This window comes from Sciurus vulgaris, assembly GCF_902686455.1.
Source record: "Sciurus vulgaris genome assembly, chromosome: 19".
NCBI classification, from domain to species: Eukaryota; Metazoa; Chordata; class Mammalia; order Rodentia; family Sciuridae; genus Sciurus; species Sciurus vulgaris.
Genome location: NC_136480.1, coordinates 29973517 through 29996575, shown reverse-complemented (window position 1 = coordinate 29996575; position 23059 = coordinate 29973517). Strand labels below are relative to the sequence as shown.

At 39.4% G+C, this 23059-nt stretch overlaps 1 long non-coding RNA gene and 1 pseudogene across 2 annotated transcripts in view; one reads left to right on the top strand and one right to left on the bottom strand.

The window, feature by feature from the left end:
* LOC306650417 overlaps window positions 1-4848 on the top strand; it is a 42668-nt gene extending 37820 nt beyond the window's left edge. The window contains exon 4 of the long non-coding RNA XR_013760917.1: window positions 4219-4848. This is a non-coding gene — a long non-coding RNA (uncharacterized lncRNA). The remainder of the gene's footprint in view (window positions 1-4218) is intronic.
* A 6413-nt stretch (window positions 4849-11261) lies between these two features.
* On the bottom strand, window positions 11262-13497 carry LOC306650447 (nuclear factor of activated T-cells, cytoplasmic 3-like; annotated as a pseudogene). The gene is made up of 2 exons: window positions 13404-13497; window positions 11262-13298 (listed from the first exon to the last, which is right to left on the bottom strand). The product of its transcript is annotated as a nuclear factor of activated T-cells, cytoplasmic 3-like (transcript).
* Window positions 13498-23059: the final 9562 nt, after the last annotated feature.

Sequence of the window (23059 nt, the reverse complement as noted above, 5' to 3'; positions counted from 1 at the left end):
TTAGCAAATCGCATACAAAAACATATTAAAAAGATAGTGCACCATGATCAAGTGGGTTTCATCCCAGGGATGCAAGGTTGTTTCAACATCAGGAAATCAATAAACGTAATTCACCATATTAATAGACTTAAAGTCAAGAATCACATGATTATTTCAATAGATGCAGAAAAAGCATTTGATAAAATACAGCACCCCTTCATGCTCAAAACACTAGAAAAAATAGGGATAGTGGGAACATTCCTTAACATTGTAAAGGCCATTTATGCTAAGCCCATGGCTAATATCATTGTAAATGGTGAAAAACTGAAAGCATTCCCCCTAAAAACTGGAACAAGGCAGGGATGCCCTCTTTCACCACTTCTATTCAACATCGTTCTTGAGACTCTGGCCAGAGCAATTAGACAAACCAAAGAAATTAAAGGGATACAAATTGGAAAAGAAGAACTCAAACTATCCCTGTTCGCTGATGACATGATTATATATTTAGAGGAACCTGGAAATTCCACCAGAAAACTCTTAGAACTCATAAGTGAATTCAGTAAAGTAGCAGGTTACAAGATCAATGCCCATAAATCCAACGCATTTTTATACATAAGTGATGAATCTTCAGAAAGAGAAAATAGGAAAACTACCCCATTCACAATAGCCTCGAAAAAAATAAAATACTTGGGAATCAATCTCACAAAAGAGGTGAATGACCTCTACAATGAGAACTATACAACACTAAAGAAAGAAATTAAAGAACACCTTAGAAGATGGAAAGATCTTCCATGTTCTTGGATAGGAAGAATTAATATTGTCAAAATGGCCGTACTACCTAAAGTGCTATACAAATTCAATGCAATTCCAATTAAAATCCCAATGACGTACCTTACAGAAATAGAGCAAGCAATGATGAAATTCATCTGGAAGAATAAGAAACCCAGAATAGCTAAAGCAATCCTTAGCAGGAAGAGTGAAACAGGGGGTATTGCAATACCAGATCTTCAACTCTACTACAAAGCAATAGTAACAAAAACGGCATGGTATTGGTACCAAAATAGAAAGGTAGATCAATGGTACAGAATAGAGGACACGGACAGAAACCCAAATAAATACAATTTTCTCATACTAGACAAAGGGGCCAAAAATATGCAATGGAGAAAAGATAGCCTCTTCAACAAATGGTGCTGGGAGAATTGGAAATCCATATGCAACAGAATGAAACTAAACCCATATCTCTCACCATGCACGAAACTAAACTCAAAATGGATTAAGGACCTTGGAATCAGACCAGAGACCCTGCAGATTATAGAAGAAAAAGTAGGTCCAAATCTTCACCTTGTTGGTCTCGGATCAGACTTCCTTAACAGGACTCCCATAGCACAAGAAATAAAAGCTAGAATCAACCACTGGGATAGATTCAAACTAAAAAGCTTTCTCTCAGCAAAGGAAACTATCAGCAATGCGAAGAAAGAGCCTACAGAGTGGGAGAATATCTTTGCCAATCATACTTCAGATAGAGCACTAATCTCCAGAATCTATAAAGAACTCAAAAAACTCTACACCAAGAATACAAATAATACAATCAACAAATGGGCTAAGGAAATCAATAGACACCTCACAGAAGAAGATCTACAAGCAATCAACAAACATATGGAAAAATGTTCAACATCTCTAGTAATAAGAGAAATGCAAATCAAAACCACCCTAAGATTCCATCTCACCCCAATTAGAATGGCGATTATCAAGAATACGAGCAACAACAGGTGTTGGCGAGGATGTGGGGAGAAAGGTACACTCATACACTGCTGGTGGGGCTGCAAATTAGTGCAGCCACTCTGGAAAGCAGTGTGGAGATTCCTTAGAAAACTTGGAATGGACCCTCCAGTTGACCCAGCTATCCCACTCCTTGGCCTATACCCAAAGGACTTAAAATCTGCATACTACAGAGGTACAGCCACATCAATGTTCATAGTTGCTCAATTCACAATAGCCAGACTGTGGAACCAACCTAGATGCCCTTCAATTGATGAGTGGATAAAGAAAGTATGGTATATATATATACAATGGAATATTACTCAGCCATAAAGAATGATAAAATTATGGCATTTGCAGGCAAATGGATGAAATTGGAGAATATCATGCTAAGTGAGATAAGCCAATCTCAAGAAGCCAAAGGACGAATGATATCACTAATAAGTGGAGGATGACACATAATGGGGGGGAGGGAAGGGTTAGTGTTAGGGTTAGAGTTAGGGTTAGGGAGGGGGGCAAGTATGGAGGAAGGAACTACTGTATAGAGGGTAAAGAGGGGTGGGAGGGGTGGGGGGAAGGGAAAAAATAACAGAATGAATCAAACAATATTACTCTATGTAAATTTATGATTACACAAATGGTATGCCTTTACGCCATGTACAAACAGAGAAACAACATGTATCCCATTTGTTTACAATAAAAAAAAATAAATGGACATGAGCAGGGCTATACAAAGTTAACAGCAAAGATGTTCCATTTTTGAGGTACTAAAGTGGAAATGAGAGATTCCTGGGGGGATGGCATCCATGGTTCTTACAGTATCTACTCATAGCTAAGCTACAATCTACAGAAGCTGCAGAAAATAATATTATGAAGAGTCATGGCCCATAAAACTTCCTTGGTGGATTTGTGTTCAATAATGAAAATAGATCTGCAAATTCAAGCTTGGCTTGAATGAGAGAAGTGGAGGGATGGACTAAAATGGGAGAATAACTGAGGACCCACAGTTACTTAGGGAAGTTACAATCATCTGAATGCACAGAAATCTGGCTCACTCATGAAGGGGGCCTCTTTAACATGTCTCATGCCCAATTATAGAAGTCCTATTAGTCACAAATTATTTCTTTACATCCTGCTTTCCTTTCCCCCTTCTGTCTTTTCTCCCACCCTGTTCACTCCTACCTTTCACTCTAGAAGTAGATTTTCCAGTTCAATCTCCATATTTTCTTCTCATGACCAAGGTATTTAGAACTAAAATCTTACTGTGAGCTACATGAATTTTTCATGGGTGCCATTACTCTTCTCTGTTTTCAGTAGATACTTCTCACAAATACATGATCTAAATGCATTCACAATCAAAAAACATTAAATAATGTTCTTAGTACACTTTATGATAGGTCCTACACATTTGGGTACATGTGAGGTCATCAATTCATTTGTTTTGATGGGTACCTAATTAAAACCACAGGATCATTACCTTGGAAAATGAGAGGTATAATCAAAAAGTTTTTTTACCAGATGGTGCTTGTTTATTATAGTCTGAAAGTGGAAATATTTCCTCTTTTCCAATGGGTAGTTCCTTTCTGCCTACAGCAAGACTGGTGTTGTCAAACATTAGATACAATAACAAGATTACCAGTCTACTGAGACATTTTAACATTATAAAGAGTAAGATAATTGGAATAGCACTAGGGTAATTGTCAAAGCAATTCTAGCCCCTGTCATAAAATAAAAACTAGCTTTAATCTGATTACCAAGGCGTATGGAAAGTATTTGAGATATTAGTAAGTAACATTCCAGGTGCATGAAATTGCTACTACAAATCACATCACACATGATTATTCACAATTAACTACCATTATCTACAAGTCACTGTCAAGCAGTCCCCAAGCTGCATATGTTCACTGACAGGGCCATCAAGATCACAATTGAAGCCTTCCCACTGCTGTGGAGGATACAAGAAGCCTAAATGGAATCTGACAGTTTATTACCATCACAAGCAGCAAAGAGAAGCATGATGTCAGCTCCGCAGACACCTAGTACCATAGGATGACATCAGTCAGTTGGCTACAGGTCTTGGTTTATTCTGCCATCTAGAAGCTGTTTCTGCACTGCAGCCAAGTAGTGAACTCACATTAACTTTCATGAACTTACATAAAAGCTGAAAATATATTCATCACAAATGTTTTTCTTCTTGAAAAAAAATTCTCCAGAATTTAGTGTTTAAATTTTTAACGCAAACTGTAAATGGTAATATTTCATATTGTTTATATATTTGAAGAAATCTGTGCTTCCCTTTTCACATGATTCTGTTGCTTATACATTGTATTGCGAACTACAAAATATTCTCCTACAGTTTGGAGGCATTAAGGAATTTATTTCCCTTAATTTCTCAATATACATCAGAGCCCTTTTAGCTGCCACATGGGAATGGTCTGGAGTTTGGTGTTCTGTTTCCCTCTTTGTTGTTCATGGCTACAGGTATAAAGAAGACATTGATAGTTTGGATCTTCATCAGCCCCAAACATCCATATGGTCAAGGCTTGGTTTCCAAAAAGGAGCTATTGGGATGTGGGGGAGCCTGTAAATGGTGAGACCTAGGACATGAGTATGTGGATCAGTGGTAGAGTCCTTGCCCAGCATGTTCAATGACCTGGATTCTATCCTGACTACCATAGAAAGAACAGGAGAGAGACAGGGAGAGATGAAACCCAGTACATCATTGGGAGCATACTCTAGTTGGATCATTAGAGTTCCACTCTTTTATCTCTGTTATTTTCTGAAATTTTGTTCCATCGTACACTCTCACCACCCCAAAACAACATGATCAACAATTGATAAATGAAACCCTCCAAAGTTGTGAACCAAAAGAAACCTTTGCATATCTTTAAGTTGCTTATCTCAGTTATTTGTTATACAGACAAAAAAACTGACTAACAGGACTTATTTAGTATTGAGTCACTTGTTAAATGTGGCTCTGGTTAGGCAGCATGATGGCACACACTGATACATCTAGTTTCTCAGGAGGCTAAGGTGAGAGAATCACTTGAATCCCAGAAAATGCACCAAAACCCTGTCTAAAACACACACACACAAGATACACGCATACACACACACACCTGACTGATTGAAAATCTTGGTTCACATTCAATAAATGTCATTAACTTGTGTTGAGCTAAAATGATCTTTGATCCCTGTGTGCTTCCTTTCTTGGAGACATCACTGCTGAGGATAATGTAAAATTTCACCTCATGTCCTTGAGGTCAATGAATAAAAAGAAAACTAAGAGGAAACATCAGAGTTCTGGCTATCACAGGAAGAGACTGAAGGGAAACTTCTAGCAACACTGGACATCCTGGAAGAAGACAGAGTCACTAATTCCTCCTTTTGGGGTGTCCTTTATCTTCTTTGCAGAACCCTGGAGTCTTGGGTGGATCCACCTCATGTCTGAAGCTTTACTCTTTTACTTTGAACTCCCTGATCTCTTTTTGCATTTGAGGTACCATGAGTTACTTTATGCTATAAGGATATAAAGTTCACCTCAAAGACTTGTTGACTTTATCAAATCACTAGGAAGGGTAGCACTATTTAAAGTAACTAATGGGGGTGGGGAGATATATGTTCATTGCATTAGACAAAGGAAAATAAAGGGAAAGGAGGGGAGTGGAAAACAAAAAGACAATACAATGAATGAAAATAACTTCCTATGTTCATATATGAATACATGAGAAGTGAAACTTCACAACATGTACAACCAAAAGAATGGAGAATTATAGTCCATGTATGCATGATATGTCACAATATATTCTACTGTCATGTATATCTCAAAGGAACAAATGAAAATTAAAATGGAAAAAATGGTCATTACTACAGAGGAAAAATTCTGAATTCCTATCCTGTTTCTTGGCATGGTTTGTTAAGAAAAATCTCAAGATGTCTGTTCAGATCAAATAGGCAGTGCATGGCAATTTGTTGTCAAAAATTGTTGGCTAGGTTGCTCAGGGGAATCTGGTATGCAGTGCCATGTCTTGGTGGCGTGGGCTTCAGGGAGCTACTCAAGCTCTAATCACTGAGGACAGAGATCTCATGGGTGGTAGGGAGGTACCAGAAATGCTGGTTAGCAATGAGGTGTCCCCCAATCTGAATAGATGTATTCACAATGAGCTGTACCATAGGAACATTGGGTAGTCCATCACCATGGCATTGCCTTTTTGGGTTCTGGCTACAGTTCTGGGGGAAGAGGGACAGAATTAAGTCCAGCAATAAAAGTAATGTGGCTAATAAACACATAATCACATAAACATATTGCTGTGGGAAACAGCTGGCCTAAAATGCCACATGAATCTGAATCCAGGAAAAATTGTGAAACTTAGGCCATGGAAACATTAAAGGTTGCTGGAGATTCAGGGAAAATGGGAACACTGAACATCTGAAGAAGGGGAACCTTGGTGTGGTGAACTTAATCTGTAAGTCACTATGACAGTGGCGACTCAACAGTATGATTTTTGTCAATAGTTATAGAATTACAAACCATGTAGTCTATTTAATAATGATATATCAACATCAGTATTATTAGTTAGTCCAATAATTACAATAAATGTTACAGAAATGCAAGATGTAAATTATACAGAAAACTGGTGAATAAGCACATGGGAACTCTGCATCATATCCTCATTTTTTGTCCATGTGACTCTGATATAAAAAAAATGTTGAACTGAAACAAGCAGAATATTGTCAGGAATTTTCACAGCCTTTGTCATACCCTCTGCAGAATGAGTCCTCACTCAAGGAACACAGATGCCTTAATACTGATAATTAATGATGCAGAACCAATCATCCTAATTTTTACCTAATTTCCCTTTGAGGTTTTGGTGGCCTTTTCCTATCAATAGGTCAAACAAATTAATCTTTTCTATTTTCACACATTGTAATGAGATACATGAAGTTCTTAGGAAGGAAACAAGTTTCTTATGTCCACATGGATGTTCATCCATCCGATTAGTCATCTCCCATATTATAATTAATATTTCCTTAAATAGTGAAGAAAATGTGGCCCAAAGTGATTTTACTACAATCAGGCTTGAGGAGAAATTGGCCTGAAGTGGTCCCAAAATATAGTCCAGCTAATGGGCAGGCATGCTGGCATATGCATTTAATGCCAGAAGCTCAGGAAGCTGAGACAGGATTAGGTGAGGCCCTAAGAAATTTAGACCCTGTCAGTAAATAAAAAATAAAAATGCTGGGTCTTTGGCTCAGTGCTTAAGCACCTTTACGTTCAATCCCTGGGAGCAAACAAGATAAATGTTATAGCTTCTCTTGTGCCAGACTGGAACATATTAGGGGTAAGCAGCTCAGAGTCAAGACTGACACTCCAGGAGTTGGGTGGAAGCAAACTTGTGGCAAGCAGATTGTAAATTCATTTATTGCAGGAACAGCTACACATTTTATAGGTTTCTTTCCCAATCACAATGCACCACGGGGAATAAGACCACCAGGTTCCTATACAGGTTCCTTTGGTAACACTGAGTCAATTTGTGGGAGTTGTGTACTTTTCTAAGTGGCCAAGGTGGAACGTTCCTCCCTGCAGGTTTATAAGGTTTATACACTTGAGACATTCACTGCTGCTGGCCAAGAACTAGGATTTCTCCCAACACAATAGGATGAAAGATGGTGGGTGAGAAGTGAAGCAGTATTTCTTATAGCTCAGTTACTCAGTGGGAATACTGCTTCTCCCTGAGGTGGACGAAATGGAATTGTACTCATATTCAATATTGGGCAAAAAGTCTGAGAAAAAGAGTTTGAGTACATTAAGTGAGGAAAGGAGACAGAATTAGAGAAAGCTGCTTTGCAGAAAGAGTGGAACTGCCACATAGGATAGAAAATGCTGAGAAATTCTAGAAACAGTTTTAGAAAAAAAAAAAATCCTGAGGCTAAATGGACACATACTCTAGTCAATGCAGAGGATGTTTGACTCCTGAATGGGTCCACAGAAGACACAATGAGCTCAGAAATCATGTATGAGAAGCTGGGCCAGGTGTCAGGCCACATCTTGGGATTACCAGGCACCAGTGCAAAAGCAATTTTTGAAGTCAGATTTGGAAGTCTGCAAGTGGGTCAGCATGACTTTATCTGAGAGTAGCAAAGACTTAACTGAGCCCAGCAAACCAGGGGAAAATCAGACGCACCTCTTTCCCACTGTTCCATCTGGCAGCTCAAAGGTGTAAGATATGGAAAATAGCAAACCCCATATATTGTAACCTGGGAATAGGGAGTGAGGAGGAGGGCCACACATTGATGGCATTGATTCATTTTCAGTGTATTCTCTCCCCCTGACAGGACAATCCTTAGAAAGAAGTGACCATCATCTAGTGACAAGACAAGTCCTGGGAAGGAGACATCCATCAAGCCTAAAATGACAGTCTCTGAGAAGAATCCAAGGCATTGATCCTTCTCCAAATAAATCCTTTCCCAGTGACAGTAAATGATACTCTGAAAGGAAAGAGATAAGCACTGAATGATGACCCCAGTCCCTCCATTATTCCCCAAGCAAAAATATTGCCCAGTAAAACAAATCTCAAATTCTCAAAAACCTGTTTCCTAAGTGCTCAACTGACATGCTCTGTCCATAAAGTCGCCTCTCAGTATAGCCTATGTAAGCACAGGCTCCCACTTTGGCCAATGGCTCATTTTCCAGCAAGAAAGTGGGTTCATTAGAGGGTGGACCTTTGTCTCATTTAATGTGCTTCATCATTGGTTTAATTGTTGAATAAATGCTGTGCTTATCCAAGAAGTTTGCAACTGGCTCAGACATTCTGTGCTAACATTTTGATTCCCAGATCAGGAAACAGAAAAAGGTTATAGTTAGTCATTCCCTGTATCTCAAAAGCCCATTCACTCTCCCCACACTCAAAGTTAAATGACTGATGAGTCCTGAAAGTGACCATCAAACATCCAGCACTTCTGTGGCTTTCTGAATGTTGGGGGTCACCACAGGCACCACTCAAAATATGACTGAATCCCAAAACTCACTGTGCCAACTCACCTTGTAGAATGTAGGCCCTTTATGTCCTCTGAAGTCCATACTAGCTGAGCAACTGCCAGGTTTTGTGTGAGAGAAATTTGGTGTGTGTGAGAGAGGGGACTAAAGGCATGTTAAGGCCACATGCCAGGGCCATTCTCTGGTGCTGCATGAAGGTCTTATGTCTCACATCTGAATACCCACAGGGGTAACAAATATCAACCAGCTGCTACATTATTGTGGCTTTATGCCACATGAAAAGTGCAAGGATTTGTGACAAATCCTTTATTGGCATTAATGTTCTCCCATTTCTATTTCCTCCTGTCCCCAATCTACCCTTCCCTACACACTCAGCAAACCTTATGAATCAAAGGCCATTCTGTTCCTGCCTGCACGAATCACCTCCCCATTATCCCCAGAAAGGTAAGACTCCATCTATCTGGGCCTCCAGCAGGTAAGTACCTACCCTTTAGCTAGCCAGCATCCTGGGTTTTCCCTGCCATTGATTGGGTGAAGTCTTTCCCCCAATCCCCAGTGGAAAAAGTCCAGTCCAGTGACTGCCACACCTGTGACATATGAATCCAGACAATGTTCTGCCCTCAAATCATCAATTCCATTGAGCCTCTCCAAACATGGGACTTACCCAGTCATTTCCCAGAGACACCAAATTGAACTTTCTCTTTACCAATTTTAAGAACTCTACTCCAAAATGGACCTCAAAATTCAACCCCTCATCAGACTCAGGACTCAACTTTGGCCATAGTACAAATTAGATAACCAGTACACATGTCACAAGAACAGAATTCTTGATAACAAAATTCTCCAGGCTTTGGGAAAATATTTAACACACAATGGCAAATGGTTTGAGGTTCCCTACATTCACCCTTTGTTCCTCCTTTGCTCAAACACCAAATATACCACCCTACACCTTCACACTTTTAATGATACTCTCTCTGACCATTTTATCAGTGGGTCTGTGCTTGCTACCATAAAAAGCATAAATAGTTAGAGAACAGAACCAAGTATTTCCAGAAGCAATTTCTAGATACTTCTTTCAAGACCTGTAACAATAAGAAAGATGAGGCCAAACAATTTAATTCATCTTAAATTAAATACCAATTCTGAGCCTCAGCCATACATAGCCATAAAAATTCTCTGCTGTTCTTGTCCCCACAGTCCCTCTAATATACCCCCTGAGCCCCGTTTCTGATGTGGGTGGACTGTACATTGGACAAAATCTTATCATACCTCAACGCCTCCCACAAAGCCACATCCCCAATGTTGGCAATGGGTATGCTAGAAAGTGGACTGTCCCTGGGGAAAAACAACCCTTCCCTCAGTGCAGCCTAATTTTCATGTCCCATAATACTTCTGAGGAACTCCAAGTTATAGAGATGTTGAAGAGCCAAACAGCAGGTTAATATCCTTCTGAAGAGATTTTAAGGGTAGAATTATCTGGCAAATGTTTTCCCTTACTTAAAATAATTATCAAAAGTGTAATTAGGATCCTCCATTCTGAGTGAGTTCTCAGCCTCATGTCATGTAAAAAGGAGCCATATTACAAGTCCTTACCCTCAGCTTACACAGCAGCTTCATCCTCAAAAGTAATGGGAGATATTTCATAATTGTCTGCACTCAGATCTGAGCAGCCTGATTACCAACCAAGGTCAAAAGGGTTAAAAAGCCCTAGGCATCAATTTCCCTAGCCAGACCATGCTGAAGCTTGCATTGGAACATAGACAGAAGAGCCTGCAGGCTCAGCAAGAGACTGATGTAAGACTGAAGGAACAAAAATGTCAGTTTAACTTCTCTCTGGCATCTCTGTTCCACTCTCTCACCCTCCTTCTCCTTCTCTCATTCTCATACTGCTTTACTAAAACAATAATGGCCCTGCCATTATTTTTGTCTATGATTTGTGTTCATTTTATTTACACACACACACACACACACTCAAATGCACATACACATACATACATACATATACAATAATTTTAATCTGGCACACCTAGGTTAATGTATTTTTTGATCAGAACTATTTTGTTCAATTATCAAGCTCTTTATTTTTACATTCTGCTTTGTACAGAGGCCAATTTGCAAAAGTTAGTTCTCAATCTGATAGAATTTCAAAGACTATAAGATCTTTGCACCTCCTTTCATTTCTCTACTTGGGAAACCATGTACCCTCAAGTTTTATATTATAATGCCCTTTGGCAGATGGATGTAACTTATCTTCCTCCCTTACACACCTAGTCTTTTTTTTTAATTTAAAATTTAACTTTTATTTTAAATAGGAAAGCATTTCTAATGCTACAGGCATCAAGGTATTTAAAAGGCATCAAAAATTTGGTGCATAGCAACTCTGGATCATAGAGTCTTTTCTTCTTGAGGGCAGCAAAGCAACCCCCAAAAGGCTTCTTATAAGGACCCCATGTGAGGCAGCTACCCCTGGGGCTAGAGGGTGCAGCAAGTCTGGCCATGTCTCTGAAATTTCACCTTAGAGGCCTATACTGCTCCTGTTCTTTTACAAAATCTACCTGAGGCCTGAGGTGGAGGAATGCTGCTTTTCCCCACAGTGGTGAGTCCAACTCCTGGCACCAGTCCTGAAGGCCAAAGAGTTGGAAACTCAAGGTCCAAGAGAGAAACATGCTGAGAAGTTGGTGGATACAAGGCTGCAGTGAGCACTGTTAGAGCCCATCAGATCGTCCTAAACGCAGGGACTCAGGACCCAGGATGGGAGTGACTCTGCTCACCCTGAGCCTTGGGAAACAGAAATCTGGGACATGTCTCTCCCAATTATCTCAGTCACATCATCTAAAGTGATGTCCTGTAGACCAATGGTTGAAAAGTTAGGTTCCTGATCTTCAGGTTCGGGCTTAATGCTCACAGTTGTCCCATCAGGTGGAAATGATGCTGGATCACACAAACTGTGACATATTATGGATGAAGGTGTAGAAAGACCTCCGTGACCTGTACTTTGTGCTTGAGGTGAGTGCTGTCCAGAATGTATTCTGGTGGCTGGAGATGGTGATGAGGCAGTTCCTGAGCTAGGAGATTGATAAGGCATAGACTGCAGCTGAGGGGACGGTGGCCCAGAAAGTGGTGAACTAGCCAAGGGACAAGAGGCTGCTGGAGAAGCAGTTGTAGCAGACCCTGAATGTGAAGGACCATATGTAATAGGCTGCAACTGAGGGGAAGGTTGACCAATGACCTGGTCAGCCACTGGAGAAGAAATAGGTCTTTGTCCTATATTTGAACAGTGGTATCCCATTGATTGCAGATGAGGTGAGGTTTGCACAGGATGAGGTGTATGTGCTAAGGTGTATGTGCCCTGTTGAGCCTGAATTTGAAGAATGAAATGGTATGGATGACAGCGGTTGACAGCCAAGATTTACTAAACTAGGAAGAGCTGCATCCTGCTGAAATAAAACTGGATCAAATTCTTGACTAGAGACAGCATTAATAGGAAGACAAGTTGGTCCATTATACACATTAGTTTGCATAGGCTGATAGGAAGACCTCACAGGAGATGTAGGTGTAACTTGAAAAGGCTGGTGTACAACTGAAGAAGATAGCATATGCTCTTCTTTACCAGCATCCTCCTCCCTACACTGCAACTGTGGTAGATGGGATGAGGTTACCATAGAGGCATACGCTTGTTGAATGGGACAGACCAAGCCTCTTTGTGCTGACAGTACAATGTCACGTGCGTTCCCTGGATCTGAGGAAGGCCTCTGGGTCTGGCCAGGATGAGGCACAGGCAAAGGTGGAACTGAAGACAAATCAATCTCTTTTCTGTGTTCTTGCTTCATCACAACTGGTGTGTAAGTAAAACGTTGAGAATGGCTTTTTTTCCTCTTGCCATTACAAAGATAAAAGTGCACCTGCACTGCAGCTGTAACTGCTGGGTTATGATAGGGAGGAACTTCAAGGACAATGTGAGCCCCTTGACATTTTTCCCTGATTATTTTCCCTTCTACCTCCCACTAAGGTCGTCCATCTTGTCCTTTTTCAAGAAAAACGATTTTAGATTAGCATTCAACAGGTATAGATGCTATCTGCAGAGAAAGGACTTTTCCATTGGGCTGTGGGATGTGTACACGAAACACAAGTCGTACTCTAGTATTCTTTCTGCCGATATCAGTTTCTCCTTTTCGAAGCTCTATATCTGAATTGCAAAGTTTCAAAATACCTGCACAGTCAATACTGGCTGACATATTGTTTTCAGGAAGAAGTGGAATTTCTAGAACTTTGATACTGGCAATTATTATCTCTTGGCTTGCAGTAGCAACTGTTTTTCCAGTGATTCAATGCACCTGGTAAAATACATGAGGTCGTAAGTATCGATCATCTGCTGTTCCAATAAACATCTGTAGATTTATCGGCTTTTCACTATAGCCCAGGAGCTTCACAACAGGATGTCCTCCAGTAGATGCTTTTACTGCCCCTCGGCTACCTTCTGTTTCATAATGGGCTCGATGATGAGTTTTAGGTTGCACTTCTATTTTCAGTTCATATTGTCCAAAGTGAGTTGGTAAAGGCCAGTCTTAAGTCCTTCCACTGTGAAGTTCAAAGGAATTCATATTTATTAGTCTGAAACAACTCAACTTCATCAACTCGAAGTTCTATACTTGCTCTGCAAGCTGCAGGCCTCGAGCCCGGGGCGGCGGCGCTGGCGCCCCGTCCTCGCCAAAGACGAGTTTGAAGTCGAGCTTGTCGTGGGAGCCACAGTTTGCAGTAGTCATCGGAGTGGCCCTGAGTGCCGCGGCTCCTCCTCAGGCAGCTGCGGCGGCGGCGGCGGCTCCTCAGCGCCACTTCATGCCCGGCCGGGCTGGCCAAGAGGTCGTGGCTCTTCGGCAAACTTTCCAGGCGTGGCCCGCTACACTGAGCGTTTTGTTTTGAACAAGAAAGGTGGTCGTGCCTCAAGCAGCCCCAGGAGCTGCTAGAGCCGCCAATCGTGGGTGCCTAAGCCGCCACCGCCGCCTTGGCCAAGATTCCCCGCCCCCCAAGAGTCCCCGCCACCACCGCCGCTCCACACCTAGTCTTTCTTCCATGTTACCATAGATACATCCTCAGGCCTTATATGGGCCAGTGTACATCATTCAGAGAGGGTCTCAGCCTGTATCTCTCACTTGTTCATTTGCATTCCCAGTATGGGTAAACCTAATCATTTAAAAACTGATAGTGCCCCTGTTTATACCGCTAGTCCCTTTGCTCAGTTCTGTAATCAATGGCATATAATTCTAATCCGTGGGACTCTCCAAAATCTCACGTGACAGACTTTAGTTGAAAACGCATATCGCACATTTAAAATGTGCTTTAAAAAGGGGAGGGGACCTTTTATTATTATTTATCTATTATTTATTATTAATAAGACTTGCTCTTATTAATAATGCTCTCAATATTGCCTTGTTCAGGATAAATGATCTTAATGTGCAATATGAATGTAATATTCATTGCTGGTCCTCTGCCTTGGACAGTCACTTTAACCCTATAGTACCACTATGAAATATTTATGTAAAATATTGAGTTCCACCAAATCCGATATGGCAGGATCCTGTACATTCAATACATGGATGAGGGGATATCCTGTTTTTACTCCTACAGGTTCTGTCTGGATTCCTCCAAAACTGAGACCCATCAATCATCATGTGGTGGCATCAAAGACTTCACAATTTGATTCCCAAATTCTATTAGGTCCTAGATAGAGCAACCTGATTCAAAGAAGAACCCTCTGACAAGAACAAGAGACCCAAGAGATCCCTATCTTTGAATCTTCTAGTGACTTGGGGGATATAAAGAGGACAACAACATCTGCTCAATAATTTCCAACCCAGATAGGTTTAGAATGTACACCAGAAAATTTGGTTACATCTCTGCAAAATTTACTCAAAATTATTGTGCTGTATCCCTGTTGGAGGTGACCCTGTACAAAAACTGTTTCATCTTTGGCTTCCTGCACTCATTATAATTTTGGGTCTGCTCAGTGGAAATTATTAATTCTTCTGAAAAATTGTATTCATCAAAATATTCATGATAATAGGACTGCTACTGATTATTTGCTATTGTTATATCATAAGGGGTGCCATGAATTTAACAATATATATTGTTTTAATTTAACTGAAAACAGTAATCTCATTCAAAAGAAATCAGGTCATCTTAAAGACAATATAAAGAAGGTGCAACTAGATGATGGCAGTTGGGATTTATTAGATTGGTTAACCTCATGATTACCAAATTTTGTATAGATAAAACAGCTTTTCTTTCTTTTTTTTTCTATTCTTTTTTTGGTGCTGGGGATCAAATGCAGGACCTTGTGCTTGCAAGGCAAGCAGTCTACCAACTGAGTTATATCCCTAGCCCAAAACAGCTTTTCATTGGAGGATGTTTATTGATACTTGTCTTATTATGTTGTGCTTGTTTTTGCCAATATCTGCCTTGCTTTCTCCCTCCACCTTCCTTAAACAAAAGACAAGTCTTGTCAATTCAAAAGGCCATACAAAACAGAAAGGGAAGTTGTAGAGGTTCGGGCCAGTCATAAAGTACAGAGAAGCCTAATTCCTTCGAGTGAGCAAACTCCTCAGGACATTAAAGGCCTTCTGTTTGAATAGATTATAAACACTCTGCAACTCCTCTGTCCTTCAGACCTGGAGACATTATCTTATTAGAAAAACATTTGGTACTAGTGGACTCTGAGAAGCAAGCAAGTTATATGATCTGCACATATGCAAAGCTAACTGCACTAATACTACTTAATGTAAGTTGATATGACCATGAAATAAATAATGAAACTGAACTGACTTTCCCATGGGAGCCACTTCTTTCTGTATGCCATCCTGTGTGCTCCTCTCTTTATTTGCTCACCCCTTAATTGTATAGCTGCCCCCAATTAACTTTTATATTTGCTTTTTCAATGTATGTGTGTACTCTAGTGTATTACCCTCTCTGCATGTATTTGTGTATAAAAATTGTCATATAAATGAATGAATTCATAAAGTAAAATTTAAAAAGTATGGTCCAAACAGCTTTAATTCATGTGATTTAGAGGACTCAATTTAAATTGCATAAACAAGTGAGAACAAAGGATACCCATAAAGTCATTATTGCACATGTGTTTACAGGTGATCAAGCAACTAATAAAAATATAATGTATAGGTCCATCATTTCTAGGATTTTTCTTCAACAAGGAAGAGGTAATATACTTTTCTAACTCCTTGGTTCTTAGTAAGTAAATTAGATTTTTGACATATATGGATTTAACCTTCTTAAATGTGTTTTCTAAAAGCATCTGATTAATTAATTAATTATTTTTTTATTATTGTAAACAAATGGGATACATGTTGTTTCTCTATTTGTACATAGATGATTAATTTATAAAGTTAAAATTCTAACTGTTAAATATATCATCATGTACTCTTCTTGAACTACATGGGGTGTTACACTTGAACATTGCTTTCTGTTTTCATGAGCTGGCAAACAAACAGATATGACTCTGCATACAAAGTCTCCAAAGTTGCAACTGTGTTTCAATTAGAGTACTGTAAATAACATAGTATTTCTTCTTATTAAAATGGAGTAATTTGTCTAAATTCAGAAGTTTCATGAGGGCTATCTCAAAATGTAAATTAAGAGAAGTGGTCAACAGATAGAAAAGAAAACTTAGAACATTCTAGGAATGGAAATATATTTAGTAGAAGATAAAATGTTTCTGGGTAAGAGAGCATAAGATCAACTAAACAAGAGTGTTTAAGTAATAAGAAGGTCTGTGTGAGAAAAGGGCAAATTTCAACAAGTTTGTTAGTAACTAAGTTGGTTATATGTACGTAGAACAACCAATTAAATCTATTTAAGGTTTTTCCCTGAGGTCAAATACTAAAGCACTAATATAAAACCAAGGTTTAATCTATGTGTTCACCTGACAATGACTTCGTAAAACATTAATTTACTCTTAACATTGTGTCTGCTAACTCTTTAGAGCAACTAATTGTAAAGAAATTACGATCTATTGAACAGTGGTTACACAGCAACAACCATTATTTTTGAGTATTATGTCACATTATGAAGTCTAATTTTTTCCTTTAAAAGCTAAACTTGATAAATATAAAACCATTAGTATAACATACTAAATATATTCATGACTTTCAGGTGTACAAGTCTTAAAAGCAGGAGGTTTAAAAGGACGTTTTTATCAAGATGATATTCTCTAAACTAGAATTGTTTGTAATGATAATTTTAGACTTATAAGAATTGCAAACTGTATTGGGGATATATTTATATCATTTAATGTTCTGTAATCAAACCTGAACCTAATGCTGTTTCTTACACTGGTACAAAATGTAAATATATTTCTATAAGATAACGAGAGCCAAATCTCTTTAAAAGTTAATATTGTGAAACATGGAAGCATTTTGGCATTTTTCCACACAAAAAGAAAGTAAAAACTTGCTCAGCGTCTTTGATTCATGTATTAAATGTAATGTTATGTTATGTTATCTAACATTCATATAGACTCAGGAGATAATATATGCAACTTTGTAAAATGACATTTAAGAAAGAGGCAAAGATCTGCTTCAAAACTAGAACACTTTATCTAAGATTTGTCAAGAGCCCTGCCTTACCTGAGAAAAGGCTCTGTCTCACATCTAACCACATGTTAGAATGGCTCCAAAATAAGACAGTCTTCATCTCATTTAAAGTTATGTTCCAAAGATTGATGTTTTCTGTAAAGATTACTGTGATCTCAAACATGAGATATAATGTATAACTTAGCCAAAATTCAAGGTAGCTATTACACAAACTAAATATGTTTAACTCTTGTTAATTTTATTTTGTATTTTCCTTGTAAACTTTATAACTCTTTCCTGTTAATGTTTTGCAGAGGTATGGCTTCAAGAACATACAACCTTGGTTTATTTGAGATAATAAGCCATCACCCACAGGACGGAGAGAATATAATGCTAGCTTCCAGTATAATACAGACCCCCATTAAACAAAAGGGTTAAATAACTCTAAGGTTGTTGATATTGAAGTTAAAGCTTAGTACTCTTACTTTAAAACTGGTGAGACAGGCTTGCTGGATATTTAAGACCAAGACTTAAAGATTAAGATTAAAATGAAAGGTCAAGAAAGCCAATATTGGGCTAGGGAGATAGCTCAGTTGGTAGAGTGCTTGCATTGCAAGCACGAGGCACTGGGTTCAATCCCCAGCACTGGAAAAAAAAAAAAAAAAAGGCAATGTTTTGCTATTGCCTTCCAAGTCAGCCTAAATCCAAAGAACATGGGAATTTATCTAAGGATACTTGTTAACTCTGGACCACATAACCTCCCAATCAGAAAGATTAATGAGACCACTGGAGAACACAAGTCAATCAGTACACCTGCTGTACGGAGGAGAGTCATTGGAGAAGGGAATTTTACTGAGACCTGGCAAACTCAAGTATCAGAAAATTTTGAATGAAATTCAACAATTAAAGATTTTACAAGATTTAGGATGGGCCCAGAGACTCCAGGGCCCTAAAAATATTACCCAATTTTTTGTTACAAGAGTTACATAAAATGACACTGAGATTTAATGGCAAGTTGTATACATTTACCTAATGAGACTTGATAACTTTCATGTTTCTTTGATTGTGTTGAAATTACAGTCTCATGTTTTTACCATGGCCAATGCCAAAACACCTGCTTTTGATAATAAAGAAGTTTGGGGTGGTTTAGCTGAAGGGATTTATCATCTTAACTCTTCAGAATACTTTCCTAAACATATAGCTGAGTAGCTCTAACTATACTGTTAATTTCTTCTGTTCTTGTTTTGCATGATCTCTCAAGCAGGATGGAGACAAAACATCAGGAAACTACAGTTCCAAAGTTAATCATGCTTGCTATGATTCTGAGAGCATGGATGAGGCATCCTAAATTTAAATGGGGCAGGTTGGCCTTGGTTAAGGAAAATGGAATTCCAACAATCTTACTTGCTGTGTACATTATGTGTATGATTCCTGGCATTATAGAAGAATATATCCTGTTTTGACACTGGAAAACTCTTTTATTAGCCCTAACACACTCCCCCTGATGTGAGTGGGGAAACTGAAAGAAAGTTATTTCACTTGATTACACTGATCTTGAGATCTTAGGCTTGGGGTTAAGGCACTGATCAGAATCTATGCTGAACAGATATTAAAAAGCATTGGGGCTACTTGTTGGAATGTATGCTGTACAGATGTTTGGAAGGAATGCAGGTCCATGGCTTTCTATTTGTTTCATTTTAGTCCCTAAGTCTGTATTTCATGTTACCTCCATTTTAGCCCACCCCCATTTCCATCTTCCCTTGTACAAAGGAGGGGACTAGAATGCTTAACCTCACAGGGTTGACTTCACATTTAAAAACCAAAAGACCTTATTTAGGGCCAATCACACTCATTATCTGACAGTTGACTGCCCTATCTTTATGGTGGCAGGAATGAAAGCTGCCAGTCACAAAGAATGTGGAAATGTGTTCCAGTAGTATTAAATTATAACCTTTTAAGATTTGAGAATAGATACCCTATTTTGGCTCTGCTGATTTCTGCAGAGAGAGTTTCCTAACAATCTCTGTATGGTCAATATGACCTTCATTGGACAGAGTGCTCTGCATATTTATGTGTATAAAGAAAGAGTCTCTATACAATTGACAGTGGAGAACTCACTTGTAGATGGCATTATGATGATAAGTGAGACTGGTTAAAGAACAATATACCATACTCTAAACCCATGAGTCCAAAATGGAAGGAAAAACGTTTAAGGAACAGCTATTTTTTTTAATATAACAGACTGTCCAAAGCCTCTTCTGGGATAATATTTGTTGGTACATTAAATGTAGAGAACACTTCCAAAGAGCAACAACTTCATTTGCATATGCATCTCAGAAAAAGGAAACATAGCCTGCATTGTTAGAGGTTTACTATAAGTTAACAAGACCTTTTAGGAGAGAGAGACCCTGAGAAAAGTGACCAGTGTTATCTTTTTTTTAATTAATTAATTAATTAATTTATTTATTTTTGGTATTTTGTTTTATTTTTTTTTCCTTTTTTTTATTGTAAACAAATGGGGAAAAAATAAAAAAAAGACCAGTGTTATCTTAACCAAGATTTTGTTTTAGGGGAAATAACTTACCCAGGGGGAAAAATAACTCCTTAAGAAAGAAGCATTACTGGGGATTCATTCTCTTCTGGACAATTGTTTAAAATGTAAATTGAGTCAGATTTGCCACATATCCTACTTCCATCTGTTAAAAACTCTCACACTCATGAGCAACAATTTGTACAAGACCTGAGAGCTATAAAATTTTTATTAAAGTGTAATGTCCAGACAGGCACAGTGTTGCATGTCTATAATCCCAGCTGTGCAGAAGGCTTAGGCAGGAAGATTGTGAGTTCAAAACCAGCCTCAGCAATGACAAGGCACTAGGCAAAACAGACCCTCTCTCTAAATAAAATACAAAAATAGGGCTGGGGATGTGACTCAGTGGTTGAATGCCCTCGAGTTAAATCCCTGGTAACCCCTACAAAAACACACACAACAATAAACTGTAATATTCACTTCTTTTAGGATTTTTCACTGTCAGAGAAACAGATGACATAAAATTTTGATGAGGCTTGATTTTTATAAATAACCTAAATATTTATGACCTCTGGGTATTATCCCTACTCTTCTCAGAGATCTCTCACTATTCATATTATGTTCCTACACACCTCAGATCACATCACACTTCTTATACCCACCAGAGTCCTTCCTTCACACCCAAGTGAGTCCTTCATTTATATCTCAGATAACCTTCTGTACAAACTTCAGAATGCCCTTCTTCACACCTCAGAAATCCCTACCTGAACATCCCATAGACCTTATTACTTTTCACAAATGCCTTCATGCACATTTGAGAGCCATACCTACACTCATCAGAGAGCCCTCATGATACTTCTTTGAATATCCTCCCTGAACACCTCAGAGCTTCCTTCTACTCTGCTCAAACAACCCTTCCATCACACCTCACTGTGTCCTTATTATTCTCAGAGAGATCTCACTATCACCTCAGAGGGCCCTCCCTACACAACTGACAGCATTCCTACCATGATGGTTTGAATGTGAAGTGTCCCTAAGAAACTGGCATGTGACACAAGGCAAAAATGTTCTGAGGAGAAATAATTGGATTATGACTCTCAGTTCAATCATTGAATTAACTGAGTTGTAACTGAAGGGGTGGGGTATGGTTGGGGAGGTGGACATTGTGGGCATGGCTTTGGGTTATATTTTTATCTGTCTAGTGAAGTATATTCCTCTGCTTCTTGTCCACTTGTGAGCTGCTTCCCTCTACCATACTCTTACACTATGTTGTTCTTCCTCCCATCAAGAGCCCAGGAATGTAAACTTCTGTCTACAGACTGAGACATCTGAAACCATGAGCCGCTGAATAAACTTTTCCTCCCCTTCAGTTATTCTGGTTGAGTCATTTAGTTGCAACAGCAAAGAAAAACTAACTAAAACCCCCAGTCAGTCAAAAATCCTTCCTACACCACCAATAAATCCCTCCAGGAGAGCTCATAAAGACCTTTCTACACACCCCAGAGAACTTACTACAAAGCTCAGAGTGCCCTGGCTACTCATCTCAGAGTCCTAACTACATACTGTAGAAAGCTCCCCTCCACATATCACACAGCCCTATTTTCAGCATCAATGTGTTTTTCCAATTCATCTCAGAGAGCTCTCACTACTCACCTCAGAAGGCCCTCTGTATCCAACTCACTTAGCCCTTTCTACTCACCTCAGAGCACAGTCACTATACACCTCAGTGAGCCTTCCCCACACAACTTACAGTGCCCTTCTTAAACATCTCAGAATGCCTCACTACTAACCTTATGAGCAAGCCCTACACACCTCAGTGTATCTTTACTATACACCTTTATAAATCCTCACTAAACATCAGACAGCACTTCAAGTCACCTCAGAGATCCCTTCCAACAAACCTCAGAGAGCCCTCTCTATGTAGTTCAGGGTGTTCTACTTACATACCTCAAAAAGTACTCACTACATTCCTCAAGAACAGTCCTTATACACCTTAGTGAGTCCTCACTATACACCATTCCAAGCCCTCAATAAAGACCTCAGAAAATATTTTACTTACCACAGACAGCCCTCAATACACACTTCAGATAACCCTTTCTACTCACCACACAGGCCTTCTCTATACTTTCCAAGTGACTTTCCTTACTCACCTAAGGGTGCACTCAAACTCATGTAAAGGAGTCCTACTGCACACCTTATAGAGCTCTCCTATAGACTTCAGAGGGTCATAGTTACACACCTCAGAGGGCCCACCCTAGACACTTCAGTGCCCTCCCTACACATCTGTGTAAGCTCTCAACTCACTTCAAGGCAGTTCCAGTACACCTAAGAATGTCATCCCTAACACCTTCATGGGTCCTCACTCTACCTCTTCAGAAGCCTTAAACAAACTCCTCAGAATACCCTTCTTATCATCTCAAAGAGCCCTTTCTGTTCAACACAGAGGCCTTCCCTATACGTCAAGGAGCCATCCTTAACCACCAAAGGGAGCACTCTCACTAATGTCAGGCAACCCTCCTACAAACCTCCTACACAGTATATTAGGCCCACCCTACATACCCCTGAGGCCCTCTCTCCACAATTCACAAAACCCTACCTTCACATCTAGAGAGCCATTTCTACAAACCTCAGATTCACCTCCCCACATACCTCAGAAAGCCCTCCCAACTCACATCAAACACCCTTCCTATACACTGCAGAGGGCTCTCCATACACACCTAAGAAATGATTCTTCCACACAGTATTAAGCAATCCCTACACATGTCAGCAATCCTTTCTACACACCTCAAAGAACATACCACACAGCCTTTGTACAAACAACAGAAACCCCCTCTTCACATTTCAGAGAGTCCTGCTACATACCTCATATATGGCTCCTTTCACTCCTCAGTGTGTTTGTTCTCTCTACTCATCTCAGAGATCACTACTCACATTAGAGGGTCATCCCTACAATCCTCATTTGTCTCCTCTATTTACCTTGGATCACCCACCCTATAGAGCACAGAGTCCTCTCTACACATCTCAGAGAGCCTTCCACATCAACTTTGCAATGTTCTTACTACACACCTCAGAAACCCCTTACATACATCTCAGATCCCTCACTACCCATCAAAATCCCTCCCTGGATCCCACCAAGAGTCATACCAACACACCTTGGAGACCTTCCCTTCACAACACAGAGAGCCCTTCCTACACACCTTAGAAAGGCCTTTC